The sequence below is a fragment of the Carlito syrichta genome, unplaced genomic scaffold (genome assembly GCF_000164805.1).
Source record: "Carlito syrichta isolate Samal-C Ts95f unplaced genomic scaffold, Tarsius_syrichta-2.0.1 Scaffold309787, whole genome shotgun sequence".
NCBI lineage: Eukaryota > Metazoa > Chordata > Mammalia > Primates > Tarsiidae > Carlito > Carlito syrichta.
In genome coordinates this window covers 102,491-111,160 of record NW_007253883.1, presented here as the reverse complement: position 1 = coordinate 111,160, position 8,670 = coordinate 102,491, and the positions used below count along the sequence as shown (strand labels likewise).

Genomic DNA, 8,670 nt, shown 5'->3' with positions numbered 1-8,670 from the left:
ACCAGAAAATGTTTCCCTCACATCCAGAGTTAAACAATTGAGTCAAGGGTGTCATTTAAAAGGAATCTTGATTCTCATACTTAGATTTTTAGCAACCTGTCTTCTGATCCTTATGTTTCAAAGACTAACCATAAAAATAAAAACTAATCTCAAATTAAAGCAAATAACTTATATTGTAGCATCTCAAACCTTTAAGACATAATAGCAGAACTTAGACCTATTTACCTAGACCTGTGATTCCTTTTTGTTGTTGTTTTTATTAATTTTTATTTCTTTGCAATCCAACTAAGCATGGAAGCGAATAAGAAAAATATGGAATAAAAAGAATTGCAACGAGAGCATAAAAATTATAGGATAGTGTGAGCAAATGGGATGGGGGATGCTTTCCTGAGCTATAGAAGGAATGGTCTGGTAGTTAAGATAAAACAAATCAAATTTGTTAGAGTTGTCCACAGTCAGCAATGGTGATCTTCTTGCTGGTCTTGCCATTCTTGGACCCAAAGTCCTCCATGGTTTGCACAACTTTCATGCCCTCTTTCACCTTGCCAATGGCCACGTGCTTGCCAGCCAACCATTCAGTCTTGGTAGTGCAGATGAAAAACTGGGAACTATTGGTGTTGGGTCCAGCAATTGTCATGGACAAGATGCCAGGGCCTGTATGCTTCAGGATGAAGTTTCTCATCATCAAATTTCTCCCCATAGATGGACTTGCCACCAGAACCATTATGGTGTGTGAAATCGCCACCCTGGCACCTAAACTTTGAAATAATTCTGTGAAAGCAGGAGCTCTTATAACAAATTCCTTTCTCTCCAGTGCTCAGAGCATGAAAGTTTTCTGCTGTCTTTGCAACTTTGCCAACAGCTCGAAGATGAGGCCCAAGGGCAAGCTGTTGATGACAATGTCGGAAAACACGATAGATTTGACCACGGCTGGTGGAAAAGGACTCGAGGCAGCAGCATCTGCAAAATTGACCTTTGATCTTTATATATTCCAAACAAAAAATTGGGACACATGGTCCAACAAATAATTTTTTCAGATTTGTACTCTGATTTATAAGATAAGATATATGGAGGCATAAAAATTAAATTATATTTAGTTTTACATTTTATGAACTACCTTTATTGAGAAGAATATGGGACACCATAAAGTTGAACTCTCCTAAAGCTCAGGGACATGTGTTATGCTACACCTGTCTTTTCAGTAAAAGTATATCACTAATCCTTTGAATATTCTTGAAAAGTACCAAGGTAGAAGAGTATTAAAATTCACTGCAACGTTAATAACTTCAATCCAAAATTTCCTTTGTTTTTTGTTGTATAACTTCACTTGTAGAGGTCCTATTAATGCAGTGCCAAGCTTATAGAAACATGCTTTATATGATTTTTGGTGTTGGCAAAAGTGATGCATATTCAGAGGAAGAAAAGATAATTAGCCCAAAGGTTTGATAGACATCATTTAGTAGTCATCCTGTTAATCTAAAATCCTACATGCAACCAATTACGATTGTAATGAGAACTTTAAGTTTTAAAGTTCCTATCCAATTTCTTTCAATCATTGCTGCAAAACATTTGAAAGCCAGTAATGCAGAAGGTGCTTTATAGGTCTATGTTAGAAATGTTCCTATCTCCAGGGAGCTAAAATCACAGCAGATCACACAGAGTGATCTTCTTTTTTACTTTGGGCATTATATAATTTCAGTTTTGAAAAAAAGTTATGTTACGAAGGAAACCCAGCAACTTTAGTGATTAAAAAGAAAAAACATTGTGCAACCATTGTTCATAGGATACACACCCACAGCCATTTTTTTTCTCCTCATCTTTTGAAAGAAATTGTACTATCTGAAATGAATCAAGATAAAGAAGGTTGAAAGTAGTGGGTGTGAGTAAGATTTTTGTTTGGATGCTGCAGATTTCTGTGTTTTTTTCTCTTAAGGGCCTTCTGTAGTTTTCCTCCCTCATCCACTTTCCTCTTCCACCTGTTCTTAAAGAGATTGCCCTGTTAGTTTAGGGTGATTCATTTCAACTACTGCTGAAAAGGCATTTTCATCCACCACCATGAGGTAGTATTAATCTGCTAGGCTTTCATAAATTTCATCGTGAAGGGACTTAATTTGTTTCCATTATAAGAACTTTTGAGCACATTCAGTTATCATAATCAAAAAGCACTTAACTGCATGTGTGCTATGCCAAGAGAATTACAGAGACACATTTTCTGCCCTCTGAGTGTTCAAGTTTAAGAGTGACTGCCAGGTTGTGTGGATCACTGCAGAACGACAGGATGATACATGATCTTGGAGAGCAAACTTGGGATCAGGGTGTCAGGCAAAATCAGCTGACCTGTCTCATAACTGGGAGTTTCAGGAGAGGTAGGTGCTATTATGAGAGATCAAGCTATGTTGGGGCACAAACTGAACCTGATGGTTACATGTAGACTGGGGAAATGCATCCAAAGGATCAAGCATGGCAAAAGGGCACAAGAAGGAGTGGAGTCCAAGCAAACAAGAAATTGGTCAGAGTTCATTTCAGGCAAAAGGAAACAGGAAATAGAGTTTTGTCTTAAAGTCAAACAAGTAGGCATGCCCACCATGCCCACAGCCATGGTGAAAATCTATTCCTTCCTCTCCCCATGATTTTAAACAGTTGTTCTCATGTATTTGGATCAGGAATACTGGTTTGAGCTGCTCCCTCAGGTGGGACAGGCTGCTTCAGACTATGGGTGTTGCAACACAGACTGATGTCATTTGAAGGTCAAATCATATCTAGTGTCTCAGGGTTGCAGTGTATCTGAACTTTTTCTTAGGATTCCCTGTTTTTTGGCAATGAAATACAAAAAAAAAAAACAAGCTGACTTCAAACAAAGTGACTTTTAGCATTTACAACTGAGGAAACCAATTCATGTCTGAAAAGAACTTTTTTTCTAATCTTTTGGTCCCTAAGGGCAATAAACTTTTGAGAAAGGAATCTTAGATTTTGGTAAACTCCAATGAAGGGTGAATCTGTTCATTGGTAAGTACCAAATCAGTCCATCTTTTTTTGTTTTGTTTTTAAGGATTGCAATTTTTATTTATTTTTAAATTTTCTGCAAGAAAAGTAGTCAACCCCTTAGCTGCAGGAATTTACCTTAGGCTTCTAGTTTGATGACATTGGGCACTATACTGATGTCATCTGGGACAACAATACTATTTCTGAACAGTGTCAACAGTAACCTGATAAACAGATACAACTATAAGCTTTGGAGTGAGTGAGAGACGAGGAGACAAAGAATTTAAGGGATGCTTAACAAGCTGCTAACTGCTCTTGATGGCATTGTGCCTCTATGCAAACCAGCATCAAGGATTATTATGATGCTGGAGTAATGATCCAGAGCGTATCATTTGGAACCTTAGGGCCAGGGGTGGGGTGTAGAGAGGATGTTCTAAAACTCTGGGGCAGTCAATTCAGGAACAGAGTTATGGCTGTATTTCAGTTTGACAAAACTAAGTTCTCAGTGATAACTGGAGAGTTACCAGTGGCCTGACTTCCTACGAAAGGAGAGAGAAAAATGGAAGATAAAGTCACTCACCAGTTTTATACTTTTGATATTCATAGTCATGTTATGAGTGTGTATACATGATCATCTTCAGTTTACAGTTGAGTAGACAAGAGCTCAGAGAGGTTATGTAATTCATTTAAGCATTGCGGTTAAGAATTAGGGCTCTGGAATCAGAGGCAGATGAGCTGTATGACCTTGGGATAACTACTTAAACAATAAAATAGGAGTAATAATAGTACCTCTAGTCAATCATAGGAATTTTGTGACTATTTAAGAAGATAATGTGTGTAAGTCATTTATCAGACTCTAAGTGCTCAAAGAAATATGTCTGCTTTGTACTCATTATCATCTTCATCATCACTATCGTCATAATTCAGATGTGTCAGAAACCAAAGCGCTCTACGTCATGGTACCTCCTAGTAGTGGTAAGAGTAATGGAGCCAGAGAAAGTCAACATGTGTAAATAGATGAAAAGATAGGCCATCAGAAAAATAAGGGAAAGCAAAATTTAAAATGAAGATAAATTGAGAGTTATATTAAGAGGTATGGTTTAGAGCCCACTGGCCAACAGTTGTCTCAGATGCCACATTCAGTGTGCTCTGCCTTACAATGACGCTTTCTGCAACCCTAAATTCACTAGATTGTGGAGAATAGAACCCCATGTGACCACTCAATGGGATTGACAGAAAGGCTTTCATTAGACTCTGTTTGAGAAAACCAGTATGTAGAGCTTGTATAATAGATCCAGGTTCTGACTCAAAGAAGTTTGAAAACTAGTTCTAAAGCTATGTACATGCAATAAAAAACATGTTCAGCCCAGAATGTTCATATGTTTTAATAACTCAATAGAATGAGTTCCATGGTCTATGGGATACAAAAAATGACCAAGCATTGAAGTATTACATTAATTAACTAAATGTGTTGGACACTCAAATCACCACAACTGTCAAGTGAGTCATGCTCCATGGATTTCCAAATATTGCTCAAATCATGCAAATGCTGTGTGAAACTATCCTATTAGGCCACTTTAACTCAATTTCACATCATTTGTATGAACTTTGATCTTGCTTCCTAGGGCTATTCAACACAGCAGCACTCAACAAAATACTCAACTCTATGCAACCCTCTGAACATTAAAGACTGCAACATGTCTAGATGTACAAGAATGGTAACTTTTTGTAAGCCAGATGGAGGTGAATTAGCCTGATAAATTCATCTCTATGATTGTTGGTTTGGCTCTCATTTTAATCTAAGAATGACAGTAAATATGATTCTTTTTACTTGTTTGTCTAGTAATCAGTCACCATTTACACTGATTCAGTCTCCAAGGGGAGCCAGCCAGATGCCTGTCACCTGAGAAATCCCTGGTTTCAAGCGTGAGTGACCTTCATAAATATTGAAGTCCAATATATAAAACTATTGGACAAGAGTTGATGAAAATTTAACCCTTTTCACACAGGTGAAACTCTTAAGTTCTGTGCAGAAAATTTCCACATTCTGAGACAGACTTCTGACCCACTGGGGTAGTTTATACCTTAACCAAAGCATTGTTCTCTTTATTCACTAGGTGGCAGGAGCTTCTTAATATACATGTGAGGGATCTCTATAAACATATGTTTAGACCAGTGCATCAGTAAAGCTGTCTTTTAGAGAAAGATACATGAGAACGTGAGACATGAAATATTAAACCAGAGCCTATGAGGAAAGAATTTGTGTGTGTGTGTTAAGCACAGCAGTTTAGTATTTAATAGTAGTCGAACAAGATGATTGATTATTTCTTTAAATAATACCATTTTGAAGAAATTTCTGTAGTAAGTTAATTCAAATGAGGTGAATTAATAAAATCCTTTATTCCTGTGTGTTTTACTTGTTTGAAAGTTTAATTTCTTCAGTTTTCTTCTAAAATGTCATTTTATTGGTGAGGCCTTACCCCTTTAGTACTCCTTAGCCCTCTGCTGTTGCTTTATTTTTCTCCACAGCACCTATTGAACTCTGACATACTTTATATTTTAATTGCTTATTTATTTATTGTGTGCCTCCCCTGTACCCTCTAGAATGAAGGCTCCATGAAAACAAGGACTTTGTTTTATTCATTATTGCATTCCTGTCATCCAGAACAGTGACTGGCACATAATGGGTGTCTGATAAATGTTCATTGAACGAATAGAAGAATGACCAAAATGAAATGAATGTAAAGTCAAACCGACTTAAAAGTTGAATTTAAAACTATCTTTTAAAAACTAATCTCAGTAAAGTATATCCAAAATAAGCCATTTTATAGTATGTGTTCTAATTTTGTTTTTTCTATAATCATAAAAATATAAAATACTATCACCTAAGGGGACAAGTCTTCATGTGAACACTTGATATTGTCTAAGGTAATTAATTTTTACGTAATTATGCCAAATTTGCTTGCTGTTCTTATATCATTAATCAAGATAATGAACCTTGTCATTGATAACACTATGATTGCCTAGCATTTTGCTCTTTGATTTTAACTTTTACTTCTGTTTTGAGCAGTTATATAATAATTTAGAAAAACCAAAATTTAAATGGTGATAAAGTTAAACAGGTGAGTTTAGAGGATGTGTCTATTGTTTTTTTTTTTTTTAATATTCAAACTTCCTCTGCAAATACATCCTTGAAATTTTAGTTGTGATATGGTAAAGAGAATCTTAGCAGTCAGATGACTTTGGGCAAAACACTGAATATGTCCAGCCCTCAGTTTTCTTATATATAAACTCAGATTCATCATTTCTGTCCTGCCTATTCATAGGTTTATTAAGATATATTAAAAATTACCTGTGAAATGTAAAATTCTATTCAACTATAAAGAGTTATACGATGCTAGTACATAATTTCATTTGTCTAATGATTTTGTGTTTAGCGTTAGAGGTCTTATGTCAGTGTGTGCAGTATTTTCAAGTGGTTCTTGAAAATGAAAATAATTGAGTAGAGGAGAATGTTAGTGTTAGAAGAAATACAGGGACAAAGAAGGTGTTTGCAGACTGGATATTCTTTCTAAGAAAGTGGTCATTAAAGCCGGGCTCGGTGGCTCAGCCTGTAATCCCACGCTTTGGGAGGCTGAGATGAGTGGATTGCCTAAGCCCGCGAGTTCGAGACCCGCCTGGGCAACTTGGTGAGACTTCCTCTCTACAATAAATTTAAAAAATTAGCCGGGCGTGGTAGTACGCGCCTGTAGTTCCAGCTACTCGGAAGGCTGAGGCGGAAGGATCACCAGAGCCCAGCAGGTCGAGGCTGCGGTGGCCGGGAGTAGCCACTGCACTCCAGTCTGGGCGACAGAGTGAGACTCCAATTCAAAAACAAAAACAAAAACAAAAACCGAAAGTGGTCATTAGTGTCAGTTTCTTCAAAGGGGAAAAGAAAGGTGAAAACTAAAAAGCCATTGGGCTTGTCTTTTTGGAGGCCATTGGCTTCAGTAGCATGGCACTGGAAATAAAATTTCAGAGGGTCAAAGATAATGTAGAAATAGAGAAAATAAATGTAAAGTACTTTATTGTGTTGTTTGATGGTATTAGAAGTCTAAGTCTTGCTGATGAGGGATTGAAATGGAGAAAGGGAGCTCTGAGCCTATCTGCAGAAGCATGGTCTGAAGTGAAGAGATCTAGATGCTTTTATCTGAAATACCTCATGTGTGTTTGTGAAAACCTCTAAAGTGAGGTAGAGAAGGAGAATGTAAGCCTAGAGGGAAGCCACAGTCAGGTCTGGGAAACTTGATCTTCAGTCAAATCAGAAGGAAAATACGTTATTAGCTAGGTAGCTGAGATAACTAAGGGGGAATTCTGGAGGTTAGCTGGTGGCTTCATACAGTTTTAAACATGTGGTGGGTTGTTGCTTTTACTTGAGCCTAGTATTTTGCCTGTGTATAGGCATCTCTTTTTGAATTGCTGTATTAAGGTAGGTGGGCAGCAGGGATGAAGAGAAGTTTCGGTTTTACTCAGTCTTGATCATGGACAATATTTTCTAATGACAAAGGGCTAATATGTATAACAACAATGACCTTTGAAAAGTATCTCATATTTCCTGTTTAATATTCAGCATAAATGGACCTTCCTCAAATTTTTCTTCAGTAATACAAAATCTCTCAAATACTTTGTTTCTTACACTCTCTTGTAGGACCTTCTTTATGAACCCTGTCTTAGTTAGCTTGGGCTGCTATAACAAACAGAAATGTATTTTTCACAGTTCTGGAGTCTAGAAGGCCAACATCAAATTTCTGTCCAGTTCAGATTCGGATGAGGGCACTTGTCCTGACTTGTAGATAGCCGCCTTCTCATTTTGTCCTCACATGGCCTTTCCTAGGGGCATATGTATGTATGTAGAAAGAGAGCAGGTCCCTGGAGTCTCTTCTTATAGGAACTCTAATTGGGGCCTTATTTATAACCTTCTTTAACCTTAATTACTTATTTAGAAGCCCTGTATCCAAATACAGTCACACTAGGGGTAAGGACTTCAATATATGAGTTTGGGGGATGGGGACACAGACATTCAGTCCTCCACAAACACCGACAGCATCACCACAATAAGGTTTATAATAACTAACTTTCATTGAACACTTTTGTATGGGGCTGTCAGGTACTGTGATAAGTACTTTAAATAAGTTATCTTATTGTATTACACAAATATTTCTATGACATATCACTATATATATATATAGTGATTTTCACTTTACAATCGAATTGGGGTCATTGAGAGGGAGATTTCTCCATGTAATTATTTAAGATCTAGGTTCTTTCTATCTTGTGACCTTGACTCCTCTGAATCTTAGCAGTCATCTCCATTTAGCCTGTGAATGGGTAAAGAAAGTAAGGATTGCACTTGGGCGGTTTTTATGGGCCATGCCTAGAAGTGACATGTGACCAGTTTTCATCAGCAAGAACTTAATCACATGGCCATGCTAAACAGCTGAGAAATGCAGTCAGCCTATGTGCCCAGGAAGAGGAGTATGGTGTAACATAGATAGTGGAGCATTAGCAGTATCTAGTACACTCTTTAATCTTCACAGTAATTCAGAGAGGTAGGTACCATCATTATTCCTGTTTTGCCAATGAAGAAAGGGGTAATTTGCTCAATGTCACACTACTAGTAATTTGAATTGGAACTCAGTCTAGCTTCAG

At 37.2% G+C, this 8,670-nt stretch overlaps 1 pseudogene; it reads right to left on the bottom strand.

Annotated features, from left to right (window-relative positions):
- Nucleotides 1-439: 439 nt before the first annotated feature.
- Nucleotides 440-8,670, bottom strand: part of LOC103270308 — a 65,886-nt pseudogene continuing 57,655 nt past the window's right edge.